The following is a 26,885-nucleotide window of genomic DNA, read 5'->3' on the forward strand; positions in this document are numbered from 1 at the left end:
AACAATGCCAAAAAGTAAAGAACTAAAACATAATTTATTCCTGTATGAAGTGAATTCCTGCTGTTATGTATCAACTTAGTCTCGGTCAGAGCATTTATGTCTTCAATTCTTGTTCCCTGTATTGTTTCCTGTATTGTTTCCTACACACCTTTAGAGAACATCCTAAAGTGTGTAAATCAGCATCAACTCCTAAAAGATATTCTGTAGAGTCATCAAATTGATGCTTTCACCGAACTCGGTCAGTGAATAGAAGATAGGGGTAGGACCCCTAACTTACTTCTAAGATACTCAAAAGTGTCCCTTGGCAATGGCTTAGTGAAGATATTTTCTATTTTCTCCTTTGTGCTAACATATTCCAACACCACTTTCTTCTCTAAGATAATGATATTTGATAGAGATGTGCTTTGTCTTAGAGTGCATAACAGGATTCTTTGAAATGTTAATGGCACTAGTATTGTCATAGAATATAGTTACTAGCTCGGTAACTTTCTCATTCATGCCATCCAACAATTGTTTGATCTATGCTATGTTGGTACAATTCAATGTTGCAACAACATATTCAACTTCTGCTGTTGACTGTGAAACACATCCTTGTTTCTTGCTAAGCCAACTCACTAGTATTTCTCCTAAAAAGAAAGCTCCTCCACTTGTGCTTTTCCTGTCATCAATGTTGCCTGTCCAATCAACATCAGTATAAACTTTTAAATCAAAGTCATTTCTTTTCTGATAGACTAAGCCATAATCCTCAGTGCCTTTCAAGTATCTAAAAATTCCCTTGATTGCTGTCATGTGTGTTTCCTTGGGATCTACAGAGAATCTTGCAACTATACCTACTGCATGTGCTATGTCTGGTTTGCTGTGAACAACATATTGTATCTTTCCAATCATGGATCAGTAAAGTGTCTCATCAACAGATGTGGATTCATGATTCTTTGATAATTTACAGTTGGTAGTCATAGGAGTACTTACTGGTTTTGAATCCTCCATTCAAAATTTCTTCAAGATTTCCTTTATGTACTTGGATTGAGTAATGAAAATCTCATTTTTCATTTGCAGTATCTGTAAACCTATTAAATACTTTATCTCATCGATTAATGACATCTCAAATTCTTTGCTCATTTCATTTCCAAAGTTCTTGCATAAAGAGTCATTTCCAAAAAATATAATATCATCGACAAATATGGCTGAGATCAGTATTCCATTTTCATCATTCTTCATGCATATATTGTTGTTCTCACTTGTTCTTATAAAACCAATATTAATCAAATAAGAGTGCAATCTTTCATACCATGCTCTAGGTGCTTGTTTCAAACCATATAATGCTTTGTTCAATTCACATACCTGATCTTTACTCTTGTCTTCAACAAATCCTTCAGGTTGTTCAATAAAAACTTCTTCTTCTAATATACCATTCAGAAAATGCAGATTTGACATCCATTTGATATACCTTGAAATTCTTGTAAGCACCATATGCCAACAATGTTCTTACACCTTCAAGTCTAGCCACAGGTGCAAAAGTTTCACCATAATCAATTCCTTCTTCTTGAGCATAACCTTTGCAAACTAGTCTTGCTTTTTTTCAAATGACCTCACCTTTTTCATTCAGCTTGTTCCTAAAAATCCACTTTCTATCAATTACATTTTTGTCCTTTGGTCTTGGGATTAGAGTCCATGTGACATTCTTCTTGATTTGATCAATCTCTTCTATCATAGCATTTATCCAATCTTCACTGTTAAATGCCTCTTTCACTATTCTCGGCTCAAATTCAGATATCAGACATGTGTTTTGTCTCAGTTTATTCCTTGTCATAACTGGATCATCCTTATCTCCTATAATCTGACTTGGTGCATGATGTCTTCTGACATACTTGGATAATATAGGCTCAGTAGGCTTTGTATGATCTTATTCATCACTCGGTAACTCGATATCTTCTTCATTTCCTTCAACAGTTTTCTCGGTAAGGCTTGTCGGTTGAACATAGACAAATTCATCATAGTCTTCTGGTTCTTTGGAGTTTCCTTCATCATTTCTTTCTGCAAATTCATCAATTTTCACATTTGCACTTTCTACTATTTTGTTAGATGATTTGATCAGACATTTAAATGCTTTGCTTCTAGAAGAATAACCTAGAAATGTTCCTTCTTCATTTTTCTGATCAAACTTTCCATTTCTATCATATTTGTGTACATAGCATCTACTTCCAAAGGTTTTGAAGTAACTTACATTAGCTTTCTTGTCATACTAGATTTCATATGGTGTCTTCAAAGTTTCTTTCTTCAGTTGAACTCGGTTCAGGGTGTAAACTGTTGTGCTTATTGCTTCTCTGCAAAATGTTTGTGGTACTTTCTTTTCAATCATCAGTGTTCTAGCACAATCCACAATAGATCCATTTCTTCTCTCAGCTATTCCATTTTGCTATGGAGTTCTCGGTGCAAAGATTTGTCTTTTAATACCATGATCATTGCAGAATAAGTTGAACTCATCAGATGTGAACTCTCCTCCTCTATCTGATCTAAGACATTTTAGTTGTCTTCCTGTTTCATTTTCAACTCTTGCTTTGTACCATTTAAACATTTGAAAAGCTTCTTATTTTTTTTTTAAAAACATTACTGACATCATCCTTGAATAATCATCCACAAATAATATGAAATATTTATCACCATAATAACTTTGAACTTTCATAGGACCACAAAGATTAGTGTGCACAAGATCTAAAATTCCCTTGGGAGTGTAAGACTTACTTGTAAAGCTTGATCTTTTCATTTTACCCATCTGGCATCCTCGGTACATAGCGTTCTTAGGTTTTTCCAAACTCGGTAGACCTCTTACTCAGTGCTTCTTGCTTACTTTGATCAGATTATCAGAATTTACATGACAAAACCTTTTATGCCATAACCAGGTATCATCTATCTTTGCATATAGACACTTATTTTGAGTTGAGTCAAGATGAAATGTATTACCTTTTGTTTGTGTCCCGATAGTAGCTAACTTCCCATTCTTGTCATGAACTTTGACAATTCCTTTCTGAAATTCTATTCGGTAACCTGTATTGTTTAGCTATGCTACACTCAACAAATTGTATTTTAAACCTTCAACCCAATAAAAATCATTGCATCTAGCATTGTCAAGAAGTGTTATAGATCCTTTACCTTTCACTGGACATGGTGCATCATTACCAAATCTTACATAGCCTCCATCATAATCTTCTAACATAACAAACTTGTGTTTATTTCCTGTAATACGATGTGAGCATCCACTATCTATGATCCAAGAATCATTAGTATTTATGTGAGATATTAGGGATTTTTCTTCATACCTTTCTTCATCTGATCCATCTTTGATAGCCACATAAACTACTTCCTCTATATCAGTTTCATCTGATTTATCATCATTGGATTCCTCATCAGCTATTAAGCATGTCTTTCTATCTCTTCTTCTGAAGTCTCAGTGTCCTCTGTAATGATTATTTTTCTGTTTGTCATCTTGGTAATCTCTCTTTTCAGTAGATTCTTTGTCAAGACAATTATAAGTCATATGTCCTATCTTATCACAATTGAAACATTTCAAAGGTAGTTTTCCTTTATACTTACCTTTGCCTCTCGGTAACCTTCTGGCTAATAGTGCTTCAAACTCTTCTTGCTTTCTGATTTCCTCATATAGTTTATGTACTTCTTCCATGTTCTTGCAAAATCTTTCACTTGCTCCACTATGATCTCCTTCAAAGTACTTATACTTTCTTTCATTGTAATCATTAGATTCATCAAGATGAAAAGAACTAAATGCAAATTCAACTTTATTTACCAAAGATCCACTGTTATCAAAATTACTTAACTCAAATGCATGTAGCTTACCAATAGTAGCATCTAAAGAAATTGGTATATTGGGTACAAACCTTAATTCATTGATTGCAGAGACTCGGATTGCATAAGCCGGTAGAAGGGTTTTTAACAATTTACTTGTTATATCCTTTTCTTCAATAGTTCCACTTGCTCCTTTGATTTGATTGACAATCTCCTTTAGTCTTGTACTGTACTGGGTTATGTTCTCACCTTCATTCATCCTCATAGATTCAAGTTGTCCTCTTAGACTGTCCACTTTTGCTCTTTGAACATGTTCATCACCACCATATACAAATATGAGTTTGTCCCACATTGCATTTGCATCATTGCAGCCTTCTAGATCATTAAACTCTGAGTTGATCAATGCAGATGTTATTTAAATCATTGATTGGATATGTTCTTGCTTTGCCTTTATCTCTTCCATTATCAATGGATAGGTGCTCAGTGTGATGAAATCATTCTCCAGATAATATACAACATATTCTCCAACTCCTGATAGGTGCAACTTCATCCTTTTCTACCATGTAGAGAAACTTGACTTGTTCAGCTTCGGTGCATCCCTCTTATACATCTTTGGATCTTTGCCTCAAGTACCTTTAAAGTTTTCTTCCGGAGTCCAAAGATCTGATACCAATTGATAGTTTTAATACTTAATGTAAGTACAGATCCATTAGCCAAAAAGATGAGGGGGGGGTGAATCATACAAACTTAATCTTCCATAAAAACATCAGATTCAACCTCGGTAACATATACTTCAGTAATGTAACCAAAACTGCTAAACATGCAAACTCAAAAGCATATAAACATCATAAACCTCATAACACCAGATTTAACGTGGAAACCCAAATAGGGAAAAACCACTGTGGGATTTCGGACCCACTAAGAAATATACTCTTCTAGAGTATGCTCGGTTAAAAGCAAATCTTGTTAAAGATTACAAACACATTGCTAGATGTGACCCGGTTAAGGGATTTCCCTCAGATCTGTTAGGATCTTCACCTTGTTAGAGGTGACCTTGTTAAAGGATTTCAAACACTCAATCAGAATGTCACCTTGCTATAGGGTTTTATAAATAAGACTATTAAGTCCACTCGGTTAAGAGATTTTCTGTCACTTCACAAAATAACAGTAATAAAAATCTATCTGCAACTTCACATCTAAAATGCTAAAGCAGATTCTTATTTGTTCAATACAATCTAGACATAGAACTAATCTTGTCCATCTGCTGGGCTTTATACTCTGTTATTCAAAATAGGTCTTCAAGCTTCTATGCTCAGTAATCACTATGTAGCATCCATGTGCATACATTTGCCCGCATACATTGTTTATCAATAGTTCTTTATTTATAAACAATTTGCCAACCACTTAATCTCCTTGATCACCTTTCCCATGATCAATCATAGCCATCAGATCTTCAAACTTGTCCAAGTTCAATGTATCCTTTGATCTGAAAAATGTTTTACCCCACCTTGGAGCTTGCATATATTTCTTGGAACTTGTGCTAGGGTATTGCGGTTCAATCTGCACTATAGAACTTCATGCCGATTTTCCTTTGCCATAGATTCATTAACAAACTTCATTTGCAACATACCAATCATTTAATCAGTTCCAACTCATTAGCTTCCTTCATTAAATAACGCATGTAATCTTTTAATGTATCATGTTACAGCTCGGTTACAACTTGATAACAACTAAACTTCACTCGGTAGACATTCTGCCTTCATTAACCGATAGCGATAACCTTAGGGTTTACCGACTAGGTTCTTTGCTTGGTAACATAGTATAGTATTAACTTTACAATTAACAACATATGTAGGATATCAAAACAATCTAAATATCATGATCTCATCATTGTCTAACTCGGTAATAGTTTCCCATTGAATAACTTATTCCTCCCCTTATTCATCATATTCTTTCTGTGTCTTTTACTGACATCTTTATACTCATCAAATCATACTTCTCAAGATATGGCAACATCATACTGAATTAGAAAATCAATTTCTTGACATCAATGACAAAATAATAATATCAAGACAATAAAGTATCCTTAATCAGTTATATCCATAATCATCAACAACCTTCTCAATATCCTTTTTGAAATGCCAACAATCTCCCATTGTCTGTTATAATGCCAACAATCCTGATCCCATGAAAATCTTATCTATTACATCTGGCATGACTTGTTTGTCGGGCCCCTGTTTCTTTAGAAAAATATCAAACAACATAGCAGATCTCATATCCCATCCCGAGTATATTAATACCCCAGCATCTTTAAGTAATAGCCTTCCCCTTTCAGGTGCCATTTACTTCATGGCTTGGTCTATTTCATGCTACAATATTTTGAGCTTCTCTTCCTTGGTTTTCCCTTCTGTATTGGCTCTGACTAATGTCCCTTTGTACTGGCACACAAATGTGGTAAATGATTTGGTATGAATAAAGTCATTGTCTGAAATGAATTATTCATGCTCTAGTAACCTAACATCATTGATCTCCTGTACACCATATTGGCCAGTTTCCAGACTCATCTTCATGTTATAATCATATATGGGTGGATACCCTTCTCTTGGTGAATCAACAGGGACATACTTGGAAATAGATTGAGGAGACATGTGTGCCAATGGCTCTGTATCTCTGATGCCTTGTCTCTTGTCCCTAGAATAAAACGTAGGGACACCATTGAGAATTTCCAACTCATGTTGCATAAGTTTATTAGCTTTGGCTAAGAGGTCATCCATCCCCTGCATAATATCCTCATTAATCTTTCCTCTATTAAGCTTCCATTCGTAGGCTTTGGAAAATCTGTCATATTTTTTCCTTTTCTCAATAGCTTCTTGCCTTTCCATATTTCTGATGAAATCATTAGGCATCAATGGAATATGCTTTCCAACCGTAAGCTTCTGTGATGCTTTTTCTTCTAACATATAACCTTTAGGGTCAAAGTTTGACCTAGGATCACCTTCCACCATCTTATAATAACCCAATTTATTTTGCAATAAGCCATAGCTCTTTGCAATTTTAACAATGAAGTCTGAAAAAACCAATAACCCATGCACTATGGATTGTTTCCCATGATCTGTCAAGTGTTTAGCACTGGCTATTGACAATTGTCTGATAATCTCAAGGCAAGCTACTCTATTAGGCACTGTTATAGGCAGAAAATAAGGCTTTCCTTCAAACCCATACACCGTTATCTAAGCATAATCTAGAAATCAGTACCAATCTCCCTAATTATGTGTAATTGGAGTGTCTTCACATAACTCTTTTGGCCTGAGAAATCTCTGAATTTCTGGAGATATAGAATGATCACACAGATAACCTAGCAATCTATATAGTGTTTTAACGAAGAACTCCTCAAAGTGCCAGTACTAACTATTGTTGTATCTCTGGTCCCATGAAGATAACCATAACTGTACAAGATTCCTTACTCCATCTTTATCATAAGCCCTAACACATAGCCCATCTGCCCACAATCCTTTATCTTGTCCAATACAGAGTAATATATGCATGAGAAAAGAGTAATACTTGAAATGAATATTCAACATGTCTCCATTCAACTTCTCCAAACCATGATTCATGGCTTCAGATAAACAAGCGACAAAATCAAATGCCCTAGGATCCTTTGATTGCAAATCCTCACAAATTATCATAGCCATTATATCCATCAAGGGGGGGGGGGCAATTTTTGGTTTGTGGATAGGGAGTCACCACCTCTTATTTATATGTTCCATATTAAAATACTCATGAGTAAGCTTGCTAGTATCTATCTTTTATTGAAATCTCCAATCTAAGTCAAATAGAATTTCTATAACTTCTCTAGTGATGGACACTATTGGTTTCCCCATATAATTATATATGGTTTTTGTCTCGGGGTCATAATTGTTGGCTAGAGATTTCATAAGTTCAACGTTTACAAAAACATTGGGCACTACCAACTTCCCCAGGTTCAATCTCCATAAATTATTTACAAGCTTGAGAGAATTTCTTCACACATATCCAAAGATGAACAATTCATGCCCTCTAATCTCTGTCCAAATGTCTCCCAAATTTTCAAACCTATCCTCTAGGCTCTTGTCATCTATTTTAATTTTTTTGGATCGATGGCTCGAGGCAGGGAACTGGTCTAATAAGTCTTGGTCTAATGGGTGACCTTCCTTCTTCTGCCTTTTTGGTTTTTCTTCTACAGACTGGGTTTCCCTAGGTTTCCTAGCTCTGGGTTTCTTAGTCGAAGAGGCTTCCAATATAATTACAAAGATAAAAAATAGGGAGCTTACTTGGAGTTTTGAACCTTCTAATTTTTGAAGACTCTCTGTGAATTCTTCTAACCAATGCTGCCTGAATTCTCCTCTTCCTTGTCATTTTATTACAATTTTATAGTAGTTTCATCGGTTATATCCACCTATTATGCAATGGTCATGAACTCACTTATTTTAAATTTATGATGATGAGACTTCATTTAATTCTGGAATGGTTTCACGACAGAAAGTAATTACTTCTTCTAATAGTTCCTTTTCTCTTTCTTCGATTCTGATTTACGACATGATTTTATCATTTACTTCGATGAAACTACGTTCTTTGACAGTGTCCCTTTCTTTCTTATCAAAAGGTCTCCTTTCATCGAACTTACTTTTCTTTCGATGAAAGTATTGTTATCGCTATTGTGCTTTAGGTTTTCATCAAATCATCATTTTTCATAGAAGTGGATCGCATTCATTTTTATTCCAAGTGATCAACTTCGATGTGAACCTTTTTCATTTCATTAAAACTTTGTTTTTCAATGAAATCCATCCCATCGTTGTACCTTGAAATAATTTATTCGATGCTCGAGTTCTATCATTGACAAGTCATCGATGAGTGGCCTCCATGTCTTACTCAATATTACTGCATCGATGAAACTTTTCATTTTGCCAAGAGCCAAAAACCCTCATTCGATTACTGGCTTCCATCGATGACATTTTACTTTGTCGATAAGACTTTAGATGTCGGCCTAATGCTTTATTGGTTCTTTGAAAATCACACCTCTTTGAAGTAGTATCATCGATGGCACTTCAATATGTTTCTTCTATATATTTTTCAATAGAAACAATGACTTCGGTGAATCCCTTTTAGTCTTATCACGGCCAGAATCCCTTCAATGGTTCATATTATTGAGGAAACATTTATCAATTTCTTTGATACAATAGATATATCTTTTCGGTGAGACTAAGCTTTTCGATGAGACTTTATTTTGCTCACTCGATGGTCAAATTCGGCTGATAGGAGTTGTGAATCTAATGTCGATGAAAGTTCAAAGGTTTCTATAGAAATTCTTAGGGTTATACTTAGTCATTATTTTTTTTTAAGAAAACTTATGTAGCTTCTAAAGAGATCAAGGAATATCTTGTTTGTGAATATATTGTATAACTGTGGCTCTGACTGGGGATGGATCTATACTATGGGTGCCTTCAAGAACTCAAAATCTTTGGCGAATGAACACACATCATTGAGAGATTATGGTATTTAAAAAGTGGGTCCTAATCTACTATACATGGAAATATATTTCTTTGTTTAAGAGTAAAATTTCTTCAAGAATTGTCCATGTACTGGCAATTCTTGATTCTCTCCTATTGCACTTTGTATGAAATATGAGTCCTCTCCCACCTTTTCCATAATTATGTATGGCCCAAGCCAAAGAGCTTCAAATTTTTGTGCTTGCCTTTTTCTTGATTTCTCGCATCCCACATCAGGACCCAATCACCTATATCAATTTTTTTGTTTGTTGCCCTGCTATCATACAATCTCTTCATCTGATTTTGTGCTTTGATATTTTGTCTCTGAGTTTCTGTCCTGATTTCATCTAGTTCTATAAATTTCTTCCTGTACTATAAATTTATGAACAGGCAAGAGATTGTCAAGGGGGAGTCTATACTTCTTACCATAGACCAATTCAAATGGGGACCTTCCTGTGGATTTCTTTACTGTTATCCTGTCTGCCTAAAGTGCCAAATTCAGTTTTGAATCCCAAGCCTTTTTATTCTATCCCAACACTCTTTTGATTATTTTGAGAATATTCTTATTGCTAGATTCAGCCTATCCGTTACCTTGAGGATGGCAAGGGGATGAATGTGATATCTTTATTCCATATTACTCACAAAAAGTATTAAATTCTTCAGATTTGAAACATATACCGTTATCAGTAATGATTCTTGCAGGGGCACCAAACCTGGTAATAATATTCTTCATCATGAACTTGATCACCACTTTACTAGTAGCTTGTCTAGTAGAGATTTCTTCTACCCATTTAGTAAGGTAATCAGTAGCTACCAATATCCATCTATGTCCTCCACTTGACTTATCAGATATTTCCCCTATAAAATCCAACCCCAATTGTTGGAAGGGTTCTTCAACTTGCATAGGTCTTAACAGGAGTGCTCCTTGGTACTTCATCTTTCCTAAGAACTTTTGGCATGCTTCACACTTCCTGACATACTTATAGGAATCATTAAATACATGTGGCCATTAATATCCAACCCTTAGTATTTTATGGGTTGTAGTCTTGGCAGAGAAATGGCCACCACACACTCCACTATGCATTTCCTGCAAGATTTTTTCCTGCTTGATATTCATCTAAGCAAAGTAGCAATATTCCATCTCTATTCTTCCAATATAAATCACCATTAATGATCACATACTTTGAAGATTTCAATTTTAAAGTTCTCTTTTGGTTATCAGTCATATCATCTAGACACTTCATGTAATTAAGGCAATACATAATATTCTTGTACCATGTTGTATGCTCAATGCTAAAATTAGCTTCTTCCAACCTGATTTCATGAATTTGTGACTTCTCAATATCTGCTTCAGCCATGAGTTTATCTAATCCCTATCCCTTAATGACTTGTGAAATTTTAAGCTCAATATTGAACTCTTGAATCTGATTAATCCACTTACATCTTTTCCCTGTAACCTCTGTCTGTCTGAATATATCTTTCACCGCTGTATTGGGGACATAAGCTTTAATTTTTGTCCCTACCAAGTATAGCCTAAAGTGTTTTACTTCTTTCACCAAGGCGTAGGCTTGCTTTTCATTTATCTCATATTTTACTTCATTAGGGCTTAATGACTTGCTGAAATATGCAATTGGTTGTTCACAACCATCTTTGTTTTTTTATAATAACACTGTTGCTACTATATGACAAGAGGCAAAGGAGAAGATCAAAAATGGTTTTATGAAATCTGGTGATATCAATATAGGTGCTTTGGTTATAGCCCTTTTTATGGCCACAAAGGAATCTATGCTTCAACATTTTCACTATGGGTTTTATAATATCTGCAAAGTTCAAGATAAATCTTCTGACTAAGTTTATTTGTCCCAGGAATTATTGGATGGCCTTGACTGTTTTTGGAATAGGAACCTCATTAATTGTTGCCACTCTTTCTAGATCAATTCTCACCCCTTCATTACACACTATGTGCCCCAAAAGCTTACCTTCCTCAACACCAAAATGGCATTTCTTTAGGTTAAGTGATATCCCATATTCCAAAGCCCTTTTAAAGATTTTTTCCAAGTGGTTGGAATGGTCCTTTGCATTCTTTGAGTAGGCAGTCAAGTCATCCTGATATATCACCATGATCACATCTATCAATTCTGCGAATACTACATCCATTACTCTTGGGAAATTTGCTCCTGCATTAGTCAATCTGAATGGCATCCTAGCATACATGTAAGTGCCCCATGGTGTTGTGAAAGCTATTTTATATTGTTCTACTTCCCTAACTTTTACCTGATTATAACTGAAAAATCCATCCATCATCTCACATCCGGTTACCTTCTGCAACATGGTGTCCATATTTGGTAGAGGGTAATTGTCCTTCAATGAGGATATGTTCAGATTTCTGAAGTCCACACATAGTCTTATGTCTCCATTCTTTTTTCTGACAAGTACCAAATTTGAAACCCAAGTAGAATACCTACATGGTTTAATTATTCTTGCATCTCTCATTTTAATTATTTATTCTCTAATTTTGGGTAACAATGTAGGATTTATAGGCCTTTGTTTCTGTCTGAATGGTTTAACATCTGGTTTGAGTGGTATCTCATGCTAAAATAAGTCCTATCTACAGGCTTTAAGTTCATCATACGATCAAGAAAACACATGTCTATATTTCTTGAGTAAAATCACCAATTCTTGCTTCATTTTAGGGGTTAACCTCCTCCCAATGTACACATGTCTTGGGGATTCTTCATTGACCAAATTAATTTGCTCAACATCACTTTCCTTAGTTGGAGTTAATTTTGTTTCTACTTTGTCCTGTGCATTAAAGGTTCTTTCTAATGCAACCAAGCCTCTTGGTAATTTATTGGATTTTAACTGTGTTGTTCTCAAATTTTGATTTCCCTTCTATCCTTCCTGTAAGAAATTAAGTAACTCTATTTTCATATGAAGAGATCAGGGAAATAGAACTCAAAAATAAGATATAACAAGATTTAAAAACCTTCTACACTTTGAACTTATCCAAAGTTCAGGTGGGTATACCTTCTGTGAATATTTTCACACTTTAAGATTGAGATCCATAGTAAACCAGTGTTAAAAACCCATTGATTTCATCACCTCAATGAAACTGAATCATTAAAAGAAAAAATTGTGTTCATTTTCAGTATTGATCTTCAAGAAAGATAGAAAGAATCCCACAATTGGATACCAGTGCCTTATTTGGGCTACGAAGTCACCCAAATCAAATTAGAATTCCAAAACTGAACAATCCCATACATTTCACCACCTCGGCCTTAGCTAACCCCATACATGCCTAACATATATATGACTTTTATCCTCTTAAAAACTAAAACTGTTCATCAAATTCAAAATGAGCAAACAATTGATTTACTCATAGAGATATTTCATACATATTTAATTCCTCTCCCTTGAAGAGAAAATCTAGAAACATATCCATATGATTGCCTTGTAATCCATGTTCAATCAAATAACCCTAGACTATTCAAATGAAACCAGCAAATTAATGAGTGCACACTAGAAGACAACACAGATTTAGGCCTGAAAAGTGTTGATTTGTATCTTTATATTCATTTTGAAAAATAATCTTACACGATTCAAAGTATCCTCTGTGATAGCTAGAAAAACCCAGATATATTTCTACAAAGTTTCTTTACAAATTTTCTTGTGATCCTTTTTCTATTAGTCCTGGTATCCATTTATAACATTATGGATGCATACAAGCTTCAGACATTCCTAAGAATGATTATTTACAACCGTAATTCCTTTCAAAGAAATAGTTACAAGTCCTCTTCGGTCTCAACGGCCTTTTCGGTTTGTTGCTCCTCTGTAGCATCTTCTAACCATTCTAGGATTCCTTCTTCTTGTACCACATATTTCTTGGTCCACTCTTGGAACACATCATTAGCAGGCCATGAGTAGCCAACAATTTTCTCCTTCAAATTAAGTAACCTTTTCCAAGAGTTTCTTACTTTCCTCACCTCTGATTCCAAAAAGCCGTAGTGTGACTTTATCTTTTCTATCTCTTCAATTGTTTTAACAAACAGAGATGTGTCATCTTTGTTGATGATTTCATTCACCCATAAAGACAAATTAGCTCCCAGCTCATCAAGCCATACCTGTTTGTCCTTCAAGTTATTTAGGCTGACAAAACCCCCAGGAAATAATTCAAATTTATGCTCAGTATATTCTTTCCTGTAAAAATTATCTTTCCTCTCCACATTGGTTCTTCCTTCTGCTAACTTGGTCAAACCTTTTGCTAACTTGGTCAGACCTTTTGCTAACTCACATGTGGATTTAATAATAGCATCAGATCCTGCTTCATCATGGGATGCACATGTAAGTTCTAAATCCACTTCTCTTGGCATCCACTTAGTCAAAATAGGCTCTAAAATAGCCTTGTCCTCATTTATCTCACACAAGGTGTCCAAAATTCTTTTCATATTAGTGTGTACAGTGGGGGCCTCTACTGTATTAGCAAAACTCAAAATGGTGGCCTTTACCTTATCTTCATATTTACTTGCAAACAGGGCTTGAGCCTGTTTCAACTTTTCCAACTCATGTTGAATGGTCTCAACTGGTTGAAAACCAGAAGGCATAGGAGAAGGGGGAAATTCTATAATAGGACTGGTAGGTGGAGGTCTTGCTGGAGAAGATGCAATCATAAGAGTAGAGGACTCACCTCCTTGCCGTTGTCCTACCAATTGACTTTGAAGTCTAGCAATAGTAGTATCCCTGTTGGCTACCTCCCTTTTGGCTTCATTATAAGCCTTTAGAATTGTTTCCAACTTCACTTGGAGATCGGCTCTTTCCTTTTCTTCTTTCTCTACCACTGCCACACTAAACTTTGCAGTTTCTAAAACTATGCTAGCAGCTTCTACCACCCCTGTATCCTAGACTCTTTTTACTATCATACCTCCTAGAAAACTAGATCTTGAGGTATCCTTCCTTCTTCTACTTTCATCCCTCTTTAGGGACCACATGACCAGAGAAGCATTATCTTTGCTGAATGTCACTCCCTCCATAGGCTTGGTTTCTTTTCTGACTGCTTCAAGTACCAATGCATCTGTTGTATCCCATTTAAGGAGGATTGAAACACCAGCCTTTGACACCATTTCTCTTCCAGCTTCAGGAGTGATGGCTTTGAATTCAACCATCATTTCTTGTTTAACTTCTTCCTCCACTAAGGTTGTATCCTTGTGAGGCTACTCACTCATTCTCTTTTCACATCTTGCCTTGAATTGTTCAATGTTTTGTTTCCATACAAATTGCATGAAGGCCCCTGTTGTGACAAAATTGTTGTCAGCTAGGAACTCTTCACTAGCTTGCTTGACAGCCAAGTCTAATTCTTTACCTTTGAACTCATCTTCAGTTAAGTTCATCTTGGCACTATGTGGCTCTTCTGGCATTCCCTCTTGTGTCTCTTCATAGGTATAAGCAATCTCTTTGAGGCTTCCTAACTGCAACAATTGTTCTGCTATTGCCTGTTCATCTCCTATATGGATAGGGGATTGAGATGGAGAGTACAAAGGTCCACCTGTTTGCACTTCTTTCCCCACCCTTTTCCTTTTAGGGGATTCTTGGATGTCAATGACATCTTCAATTGTTCTCTTCCCTCTTGAAGTGGAGGACTCACCTGTTACTGGCATCAATACACTATATTTTGACTTTTTATGCATCACATAATCACCGGGAGGGATAGCTTTAGCAAAGGCAGGCTTAGCTAGAACTAACTTAGCCTTGTCAAGGTTATCTCTTATTATAGCCTCCCTCTTTTCTTTTAGAGTTTGCATTAAATCTTCAAAGTAAAGAATTAAGAATTTGATCTTTTCCTCAAAGGGATTAAAGCCAGACATAGGGTCATAACTGCTATCAAATTGATGAATGAAATCCAGACCCTTTTTGTATGCCACCCACTTTTCTTTCCTCAATTCTTGCTCATCCAAACTGAATTCATTTCTAATTAGTTCCTTAGGGAAATGAAATTGGTGTGGACTACCTTTGCATACTGCTTTTCTCCTAAACATGCCATTGAAAAAATCCTCAGGGTCAGCAAACTTGGTTACTGCAGTATACAACCTATATGGTTGAAAAAAGTCATCAAATAATTTCCAACCATCTTTGGTGATCATGAATTGATGGGCCATGGTAACAGTTGGGAAAATAGTCCCTTTACCCCTATTTGTCAGCTCTGCCTCTTGCACACCTCCAATTTTCCTTAAGACCTCTACAATTCCTATCTTCAATGGGACTTGATAAGGCAATAAATATGGAGTGCCTCGGAAACCATAAACTCTGAAAACTATAGAAACAGGGTACAAATATATATCACCCCAATTATGAACAATCTTAATACCTTCAACAAACTCCTTAGGCCCGAGGAACTCCAAAAGAGCCTTTGGGATCCTAGGGTTCTGTGGGCATAAAATAATCCTAAGCCTAGATGGAAAGCATCTATCAAACTTCAAGTAACTGGCATCCTCTTTGTCCCAAGACAAAATTTTTCTCCATAGTTGCACATGCATCTCCTCACCTTCCTTTTCTTTGACCAAGTCCATTTCCTTAGCAAAATAATCAACTCCTTTGAACAAAAATATGTGCATTAGAAGAGAATACCATCCAAAAGGTCTATCCACCTTACCATTTTTTATCCCTACCAACCCTGCATGAATTGCATCAGTGAGGTAAGGTGCATAATCAAATGTTACTGCTAGAGAGGGGTTCAAAATATGTGCCATCATTAGCATATAATGGGTTGGCATGGTCATTTCAGCATCTTCCCCAAGGATCTGACATAGTGACCAATACATGCCTTTTTCCCTTAAAGTGAACAAATTCAGGGAGAAGGGTTCCATGGTGCCAGGGCCCACTACAGTTAACCCTCCTATTTTAACAAAAAACTCCTTCAAAGGGCCACTCCTAAGGTGATCTTTCTACACATCATAAACCTGGGCCAATGTTTCAAAATCAATAGGCTCTAATAAATTTGATGCCTCATTGAGCTTGAAAACATTCCTAAATTTATCATCATTGATCTCTATCAAGGCTCCTCCATTGACATTCCTCACACATCTAGCAACAAGATCATAATTGTGTGTGATCTAGGTTAGCAAGTCTACATCAATAAAAACCCCAGGGACTACGAGCTTCCCCATGTCTAGTTCCCATATGCTATTCATTGGGGCATTGACATGTCTCTGACTGAATCCCACTTTAAAAAGACCCAACCCTAAAATCCCTATTTGTGAATCCCTTAACCATCTACCTTTGTCATACAAATCATCTCCAATCCTTAGATGAGGGGCTTTAGGAACCAATTCTTTGATTTTGGCCGTAGCATTCGAGGACATGGTCAATTATTCTAGGAAGTCATCACATATATTTCTATCTTGATAATTTACCTTCCCTGTGAACTCCCTTCTTGGTGCCATCCCGTTAATGCAATTATATCAATTGAGATTTAAACAAAACTCTGATAAGGCAAGCACACAGTAAAGAACCAATTTTCAAACTATAATTAGCAAGCAAGACACAAAAAACCTGTTACTCTCCTAAAGAAATTTTCTTTGCACCAGCTCCTTTGCAACAAACTCGTCGAAATGGTGCCAATATTCAATTGATGTGGACCTTAATACAACAACTTGGCATTGAATTGAGACATTAATCCCGCATGCTTCGGCCATCAACTCAGAATTGAATTCGCAAATCGAATTCAAAAACTGGCTCCAACGGATCACAAGTTTTTTGAGTATTTCCCTGTTTTGTTGTTTCGCCATTTTGCAGAGTTTAAAACCCCCGCACCTTTCCTTTGCAAAGCAATGACGTTTGTTGGATCCTTGGAAACTTGTACTGCCTTTACTCCTTCCGATCCTTCTATATTAGTAATGGGCCCCACCTTCTTTTCGCTACTTTGTGACCACTAAACCTTGTGCACCTTGGTCGCGCGAAACAACGTTGTCCGTCTGATCAATTACCACTCACATGATCTTTACTGCTTACGATGACCACCAGTCTTTTCTACTAACCGCGCACAACCATCACTGCTAGTGGTTTTTGCCACTTCATGAAAGCTAACCACCCTGCATCTTCGGGCTGTGAAACAATGCCCATCATTGGATCCACCTCGAGATGTACACCATTTAACATACTCAAACCTTTAAAGTAGGCCCTTGGCTTGGAAACCACTTGCTTTGTTTCATCACTAGTGAATTAATCTTATGTGTCAGTCTCCTATTCACTCAAGAACTCCATTGGGCTCCATTCTAGGACCACCACATGTTCTATTTCACCATGGGTTTCAACACCATCGTTGGTTAAATCAAAGAGGGCCCTCAAGCAATCCTTTGGAGCCGCGTGCATCTGACAAGCCATCATTTCCCTCAACCAAGTGACCCACTGGTCCTGCCATGTCATCCACCGTGTGACTGCCATGTCATTTCGTTATTTCACGAATGGTAAACTTTGTTTGATTTGGGGCTGCGAATCCATGCAGGCCGTCCGATCAACTCCAAGTTGATCGATCTTTAAAATCATGACATGCCTTTCTTTCAGACCCACCAACCCTTTTGCTACTTCACAGACTCTAAACCTTAGGAAACTCTTCTTCGCGAAGCAACGACAATCGTTAGATCTTTGGAAACTGCTCGCCTGTTAACCTTTTCATGACCACCTTGCCTGGGCCCTCCACCTTTTTGCCACTTCACGAAAGGTAAAACATGGACATCTTTCGGCTGCAAATCTACACGCACCGTTGGATCAACTCCACACTAATCGTCCTTTAACCAAACGAACCGCTTACCTCTGGGACCCGCCAACTCTTTCACTATTTTGTAGAGGATAAATCACATGCATCTTGGGATAGAGAAGCAACGCGAGCCATTGGATCCAATACAAGATGCATTCCTTTTACTTGACAAACAATCCTTTGGCTGGGCCCGCTTACTCTTTTCGCCACTTCACGAATGCTAAACTATAGGCATCTTTGCCCAGCGAAACAACGCACACTGTAGGATCAACTTTGACTTGCATGATTGTTAAGTAGCCCGACAAAGATTAAAACAAGACATAGGTAAAGGAGTAAAAATTGAAAATATTTAAAAGACCGCGTAGCGAAAACCTAAAGGGGGGGACACTTTCATGACGGAGCGACCCTTCCACTTAAGTAGAAAAAGTAATGTAGAAATAGAAAACGAGGGTTTTCAAAACATAGGAAAGGTTAAATCTTTCAAAAAACTTAAACCCTCTTTGACCCAAAAAACACAGAGGCAACAAGGTTATGCCAAACACGTCTTTGCTGATTTTAACCGATTATGGGACAAGAATACCAAATTTTCAAAACACTGATAACAAACTGTATGATTTCTTGACCAAACAAATATTCTTTCCCATCAGTATTTTCCACAAATTTGTTAAAGTTAATGGTCTGGGCCTCATAATGGTCTACACATTGTAAGAAATTTAATAGATCATCATCATCTTGGAATATCTGCCAATTTTATAAGTTATTAGGAACAAAAGGTCTGACTTTTATCTCCACCTTAGATATTCCATTCAATGTCAGATCATTCTCCTTCAATGCAACATTTGCTAAGAAATCAACCATTATATTCTTGGATCTATCAACCCAACATTTTTGGAAAGCATTGAACAACTCAATTGTATCCCATACCGCATTTCTGTATTGTTTCAACCTGAGATGTTTGGAAGCATATTTCTCTTTGACCTGTGACACTATCAATTCTGAATCTCCAAACACACTAAGCATCTTGATCCCATGCTTAATTGCTAAATTTAATCCGGTGAGCAAGGCCTCATACTCAGCAATATTGTTTGTACATTCAAATATCAATTTAAAAGAGTATTTGAATGTCTCTCCATTTGGTGCAATGAATAGAATTCCAGCCCCACTTCCTTCCTTGCTACATGATCCATCAAAGTACATGCGCCATAATTGATCTTCATTTTCTTGGATGTAGGATTTAATTGGGGTCAACTCTTCCATTTTTGGCTTTATTAATTGCACCTTAAAACTATCCATATCTGATTGGATGAAGCATATTTGCTCAACAGGTTCAATATCCTCAATAATATGAGAAGAATCAGGCTCTCTTTCAATTTTTACTTCATGTCCATTTATTGGTATGGTGGCATATGACAAATCTAATTGGACATGTCCACCTATCAGATTTGACCACTGTCTAGATAACAACATGTCATAATTTGGGGGAACATCTACTACTATGATATGTGTCTTATAAGAGGCTTTGGGGCATGCTACCAACTTGAATCCTACATCTCTCATGATACCCACTACTGGAATAGATCTGTTATCCATAGCATAGCATTTACCAAATGTAGTATCTACACCCATTCCAAGTTCTCTCATAACCCCAACAGGCATAACATTTATTGCTGCCCCTGATTCTATCATGCAAATCTTAATCCTCTTGTTATTGATTTCCAAAGTTAAATAAAAAGGGTCCACTTGAGTAAGAATTTTTGTTATTGTAGATCCTAAATATATAATTGGGGCTAGATCCACCTCACTTCTTTTGTCCTTATCATCACATTTGTGCTCTTTTATTTTCTCCTCTGGGATATCTGTAATCATCTTCAAAGTCTTTTCTCTATATTGAGGGAACTTCATCATTTCAAGTAGAGGAACAAAAACCTTCATTTGTGTCTGGGCATTAGCAATGTCAAATGATGTGGTGGTAGGTACCATTGGGACTTTTATCAATTCATCATTTTCACCCCTTTGTAATTTTGTAGCTTTAGGATCCTTCTCTTTAGTTTTTCCTGAATCTTCTCCTTGGATCTTGTTTGGCTTAGTTGTTTTCTTGGGTACTTTGTTATTCTCTTTCATGAACATGCCAGAGGGCTTTCCTTGTTCAGGATTTATAGTTCTATTTATTAGGTTGTAAGTCCTCCTGGCTTGTTCAACTGCAACTGCTATAATTCTTTCTCTTTCCTCTTCAATAGGGATCCTGAGCTTGGCTTCATCTTCTTCATCTGAAAATATCTATTGTACACAATACTGTTGAGTGATTCATTTTGAATTTATTTTATATTCCCCTTCCTCTTCAGATGGGTTGTATTCTTCAAATTATAACATGTTTATAGTTTGATCATCGACATACCCTTCATAGATTTCTTCTTCTTCCTGTAACTTCTTCACTACTATACATTGAGAAGGGGAATGGGGCATGTCACAAGAAAAACACCATATACTATCATCTATCATATGATTCACAGGTCTCTTCAATGGGTTTGGGGGCTGCATAATGTTTGTCTAATGCTTTTCCACCAATTTTCCATCCTTCCATGCAGTATTCTAAGGCATATCATGTAATCTTGGTCTATCACGATGGAAGAACTGCTGCTTTTCTATTTTGTTTACTTTCATAGATAAATCTTTTAAAGCACTTAATACTTTATCCATCTTGTCTTCCTCCTTAGTTTGCTTGGGGGCTTTTGGATTAAACAATATGGTATCATCTCTCTTCCCAACCCTTCCAACAATTTTCCTGTTATACTCTATGGTTATAGCATCCTTCATTACCTCTTGAAGAGTTGTAGGGTTTTTTGTCCTGAGTTCATAATTTGTTTTGCTATCAAAAGAATTTATGTAATAAAGGATACTCACTTCAGGCACTGGTTTTATCCTATTAGTAATTCTGCTCATAACTTTGTTAAATCTTTTGTTGAACTCAACCACTATTTTATTTTATTCCTTCTTGATACTTATTATTTTGTGTAATACAAACTGGGGGCTATTATGATCCCCATACTGTTCAAGGAAAAGCATTTTAAATTATGCAAGATTACTTATTGAAGCATCAAGTAATGTTCTAAACCAATCCCTTGCATCTTCTATCAGTGATTGCATGAACAAATTCATTTTGACATCTTAATAAGGAAGGCAAAAATCCTCCATGACTGTATCAAAGGCTTTGCAGTGCGCTTCTCCAATGATAGCATTGTTGCTTGTGAATTTTGGAATAGAAGTTCTGACTTCATTTGGAATGGGGTGAGGACAGACCATCATTCCTGAGAAATCAATTTGTCTGATATGTTATGTATTAACCAATCCAAAGCCTCTTTGGAAGTAATTCCCATAGTTTTGGTTCGCATTATTATATGGATAAGTAAAAGAGGAAAATTGATTATGGGGCTGATACTGATTTTGATAGGCGAAGTTGTTAAACCGATTATACTATTGTTCATAAAGTATGTTATTATTAACATGTACGAAATTGTTCATTCTTCAGCTGTGTATGATATAAGGGATTGTCATGTGTTTTGAAATTTTCACCCCTTGTATTTGCTTCGCCTTTGGGATTTTTTTCTTGTTTCAACCCTTGGCTTGTATTAGTATTTATAAATGTTTCTTTGTATTTATTTAAATCATTATCAATATTGTCTTCATCAATTTTGATGCCTAGTTTAGCACATAATTACATAGCTTCTCGTGACCTCCTAATATTTTTCATTTCGCCAGCCACCTCATAAAGTTGTTTCAAAAGTCTTGTAAGACGTTCTGGTGCATCTATTCCCCTTGAGCTAGATAAACTTGTTGAGTTCATTTTAGAGTTTGAGTGGTGGTTTTCAAAACTAGGAGGAACTTTATTTTTTCCTTTTCGTGCTTTGTTCACAGCTGCTAGATCTTCACTTCCTTGGCCCATAGGGATTGTATTGTTCTATTTATTCCAAGATGAATGTGTATTAGTTTCAGAGTAATATTGGTTATATCTCTCATACATGAAATCATCCATTGATCTATTTAGTGATTCTTTATTTTGATTGTTATGGTTTCTTTTCTTGTTGAATTCCAACTGCACAATAGGATGGCCTTGTGTTAATGACCTTCTTCCATACATAGAATTTCTTATTTTAGAGTCGCCACCTTTCTTCTTGAAAGGAAATTGTATTTTATGTATGAGTTCTTTCCCACAACAAAGTTTTTCTTAAATGAATGTCTCCCCAGTAGAGTCGCCAATCTGTTGGATCTCAAATCAACAGATTGTATAGGTTCTAAGGAGATGCCAACTCCTATGATCAAAACCTCCAATTGACTTGACCAACTTATAGAGTGAACCTATTTGGTTACTAACTCCCTCACTTTAGGCTCTGCAAGACCTGGGCGGGTATACCTATTCACTAGTCACTTTTGATGACTAATGCCTTTTATAGCAGATTGAGTATCTTGATCTAAATGTTTCCCTATCTCAGAATGGCATAGGTTCCTAGAATAGGTGGCTTTTAGATGAGTTCAAGATTGTTATTTTGAAAGAAATTCGATCTTTTTGCTTGAAATTTATATGTATACACTATTGCTAATTGATTCTATATATCCTACTCAGCTATTCCTATTGCTTTAAAGTAAAGGTAATTGATATGGTAAAAAAAATTTGTTTATGAATGATCAATGCCTTTCCTCTTGTTTGGGCCATAGAGTCTATTACTTCAGCAGGACTTAATGTATGCTTCTATGAGACAATTTTTAAATCACCCCCAGGTAGATCTATCAGTCACCTTTCCTCAAAAAGATCCATTTTAATAGTCTTACACTATAATTTACTTGAATGAATTTAACCCTTACTTTAAGAGACCATTGAAGGAAGACTTACAAGGAACAATTAAAATTCACAAGTAGGCCTTTTATTCAAATCAATAGCAGCAGGAAAATAAACTTCACTAGGAAGATACAAGAAACCTTATCTTCTATGAGACAATATCATAGAACAACGCCTAATCAAAATAAACAACTCACAACACATATGTAAAGGAAAAAAACAACTGATTATATTGACAGAGTTTTGAAATTTACAAAAAACTGCCAGAGTATATTGTACATCTATTTCTTAATCCCCTTTTGTTTTACAAAAAACCTCTCATATATATGAGAACAAAAACTATCTTTACAAAAAGTCATGTCCCTTCCCAACATCAACAACCAAGTTGAATGTTCTTAACAAAGTTAAATAAAAATATATTAAGCATTCCCAAATAATTTATGTAATCATCCTCTCTGTATCCTCTGATATCAATGTTCCGCTTCTTCATCTCTGCCTTCAATGAAATGTACTCAAAGATTATCTGGTTGACATAAGGGGCCAAATATTTATCCGGATCCAATCCTGAAATGGTTCTCTCCTTGATGCTAGCAAGCCCATTCCGCCATTGTTCCAATGATATAGATTCCCCCTAATTGTAGATTGTTGGCATTCATGAAGTGCTCCCATCATCCATCACTTGGAGGTCTTTGTTCAATGTATCTGCATATCTATCGTGTTCCTCCAAGTATGCTATCCCTTCTGCTCTCTCTTCAGGTATCATCGTATAAACGTTGTTCATCACCTCTTGTAGTCATTTCTTTAATCTTTAATGCTCCCCAGAGCCTTGACAGTCCCAATATACATTTTCCAATACTGATCTGCATGTGTTAACATGGTTCTAAATCTATGTTCAATGATGTCATCAACCAATTTATCCATTCTCTGACGGGCATTGTTTACCTATTTGACAAATTTTTCACTTTTAGTCTTCTAGTACATAGTGTCTGTCAAGGCATCTATGACCCTTCAGTCATTTTCAAGTGCCATATCCATTGTATCAATTCCTTGAGTAGAGCTTGATTGTAATATCCTTTCTTGCAGTCGTTGTACTTCTTCACTGGCCTTTTCATACAAACCTGTGTATGTGCAATTCTCCCTGACTAAGAATTCAACTTGATCTTGATTGAGTTTTGCCACATCCAAATTTATTTTGGCAATGACCCTAGGGTCAGTTTTCCCAACTTGTTGAATTATTAAATGTCCAAAGGCCTCGTCAATGTCGATAAGTAATGGCCTTTTCTCCTCAAGGTAAAAAGCTCACAACATAAGAGATTTCTAATCTGGATCATATCCTGATCCCATTAAAATCTTATCTATTACATCTGACATGATTTGTTTGTCGGGCCCCTGTTTCTTTGGAAAACTGTCAAACAACATAGCAAATCTCATATCCCATCATGAGTATATTAATACCCCAACATCTTTAAGTAATAGCCTTCCCCTTTCAGGCGTCATTTCCTTCATGGCTTGGTCTATTTCATCCTGCAATATTTTGAGCATCTCTTCCTTGGTTTTCCCTTCTGTATTTGCTCTGACTAATGTCCCTTTGTACTGGCACAAAAATGTGGTAAATTCTTTGGTATGAATAAAGTCATTGTTTGAAATGAATTCTTCATGCTCTAGTAACTAGACACCATTGATCTCTTGTACACCATAATGGCTAGTTTCTAGACTCATCTTCATGTTATAATCATATCCGGGTGGATACCCTTCTCTTGGTGAATCAATAGGGAGATAATCAGAAATAAATTGAGAAGACATGTGTGCCAATGGCTCTATATCTCTAATACCTTGTCTCCTGTCCTTGAAAACATATGTAGGGACACCATTGAGAATTTCTAACTCATGTTGCATAAGTTTATTAGCTTTGGCTAAGGGGTCATCTATCCCCTGTATAATATCCTCATTAATGTTTCCTATATTAAGCTTCCATTCATAGGCTTTGGATACTCTTTCATATTTTGTCCTTTTCTCAATAACTTCTTGCCTTTCCATATTTCTGATGAAATCTTCAAGCATCAATGGAACATGCTCTCCAACCCTAAGCTTCTGTGATGCTTTTGCTTCTAACATATAACCTTCGGGGTTGAATTTTGACCTAGGATCACCTTCCACCATCTTATAATAACCCAATTTATTCTGCAATAAGCCATAGCTTTTTGAACTTTTACCAATGAAGTTTGAAAAAAACCAATAACCTAGGCACTATGGATTGTTTCCCATGATCTGTCAGGTGTTTAGCACTAGCTATTGACAAATGTTTGATAATCTCAAGGCAAGCTACTCTATTAGGCAACAAATAAGGCTTTCCTTCAAACCCATACACCCTTATCTAAGTATAATCCAGAAAGCAGTACCAATCTCCCCAATTATGTGTAACTAGAGTGTCTTCACATAACACTTTTGGCCTGATAAATCTCTGAATTTTTAGAGATATAGAATGATCACATGGATAACCTAGCAATCTGTACAATGTTTTAACGAAGAACTCCTCAAAGTGCTAGTACTGACTATTTTTGTATCTCTGGTCCCATGAAGATAACCATAACTGTACATGCTTCCTTACTCCAACTTTATCATAAGCCCTGACACAGAACCCATCCGCCCAAAATCCTTTATCTTGTCCAATACAGAGTAATATATGCATGAGAAAAGAGTAATACTTGAAATGAACATTCAATATGTCTCCTTTCAACTTCTCCAAACCATGATTCACGGCTTCAGATAAACAAGCAACAAAATCAAATGCCCTAGGATCCTTTGATTGTAAATCCTCATAGATTATCATAGCTATTATATCCATCAAGGGGGGGTTTTATTCCTAAGACCCAAGATACACAATAATATGTGTACTTGAAATAGGGGTAGAAAAAGTTAACATCAAAGAGAGCTTTATCTCCTTCACCGAATGGCATTGTTGATCCTGCAATTTTTGGTCTGTGGATAGGGAGTCACCACCTCTTCTATATCTGTTCCATATTAAAATACTCCTGAGTAAGCTTGCTAGTATCTATCTTTTATTCAAATCCCCAATCTAAGTCAAATACACTTTCTATAACTTCTCTAGTGATGGACACTATTGGTTTCCCCATATAATCATATATGGTTTTCATCCTAGGTTCATAATTGTTGGTTAGAGATTTCATAATTTCAACGTTTACAAAAACATTGGGTACTGCCAACTTCCCCAGGTTCAATCTCCATAAATTATTTATAGGCTTGAGAGCATTTCTTCGCACATATCCAAAGATTAACAATTCATGCCCTCTAATCTCTGTCCAATTGTCTCCCAAATTTTCAAACCTATCCTCCAGGCCCTCATCATCTATTTTAATTTTTTTGGACTGATGGCTCGAGGTAGAGAACTAGTCTAATAAGTCTTGGTATAATGGGCGACCTTCCTTCTTCTACCTTTTTGGTTTTTCTTCTGCAGACTAGGTTTCCTAGCTCTAGTTTTCTTAGTCGAAGAGGCTTCCAATATAATTACAAAGATTGGAAATAGGGAACTTACTTGGAGTTTTGAGCCTTCTAATTTTTGAAGACTCTCTGTGAATTCTTCTAACCAACGCTGCCTGAATTGTCCTCTTCCTTGTCGTTTTATTACAATTTTACAGTAGTTTCATCAGTTATATCCACCTGTTATGCAACGGTCATGAATTCACTTGTTTTAAATTTATGATGATGGGAATTCATTTAATTTTGGAATGATTTCATGGCAAAAAGTAATTACTTCTTCTAACAGTTCCTTTTCTCTTTCTTCGATGCTCAATTACGACATGATTTTATCGTTTACTTCAATGAAACTACATTCTTTGGTAGTGTCCCTTTCTTTCTAATCAAAAGGTCTCCTTTCATCAAACTTACTTTTGTTTTGATGAAAGTATTTTTATCGCTATTGTGATTTAGGTTTTCATTGAATCATTGTTTTTCATCGAAGTGG

This window comes from Cryptomeria japonica, chromosome 6 (genome assembly GCF_030272615.1).
Source record: "Cryptomeria japonica chromosome 6, Sugi_1.0, whole genome shotgun sequence".
Taxonomy (NCBI): Eukaryota; Viridiplantae; Streptophyta; class Pinopsida; order Cupressales; family Cupressaceae; genus Cryptomeria; species Cryptomeria japonica.